Here is a 723-nt window from a genome sequence, read left to right on the forward strand (position 1 = left end):
TTCTTCTTCTTCTTCTCCATGTGATCCTGGCAGAAACTTTTCGCGTTTGAGGAAAACCAAAACATGTTCGGTTGGGGTGGGGGGTTGCTTGAATTTGTTCAAAGGTTTCGTAGCGCGGTCTTTCCTCTTGTCTTTGATGGGCTTGGGATAAAATTGGCCCTTTCTCATCTTGTATGAAGAATACCGGATGTCTTCATGCACTGCCTGCCTTATAAGAAACTCAGACACTCCCGTGTCCCTGGCAATGGGCCCGAATGACTTGGCGGGATCGTTGTCAATTATGGCCTGGATCTCACCAACAAATTCAGGAGTTCTTTTCTCATCAGAACGATCAAAGTGAGTTTTCTGAGCTGTCGTACCTTCGTAATCACCACTAGATTCATCCAAGTGTTTCCGAATCCTCTGCACTGTCCTCAGATTGATACGCAAACACTCTGAAATGTTCGTATTGGAGCTTCTGGCGCGAATACCAAGCAGTGCATCATATCGTTTCGAGATTTCTGGCAGAGTGAATTGCGTCATGTTTTTCTCACAGACGGTGCCCAACTGACCTTGCTATACTGTGCAGTCGACAGACAGTGCGCATGCGAAAAATTAAAAATATAAAATGGCGACAATTTACTCATCGCACCCTGTATATACACACACACACACACACACACACACACACACACACACACACACACACACACATATATATATATATATATATATATATATATA

Source organism: Octopus bimaculoides, chromosome 9, assembly GCF_001194135.2.
Source record: "Octopus bimaculoides isolate UCB-OBI-ISO-001 chromosome 9, ASM119413v2, whole genome shotgun sequence".
NCBI classification, from domain to species: Eukaryota; Metazoa; Mollusca; class Cephalopoda; order Octopoda; family Octopodidae; genus Octopus; species Octopus bimaculoides.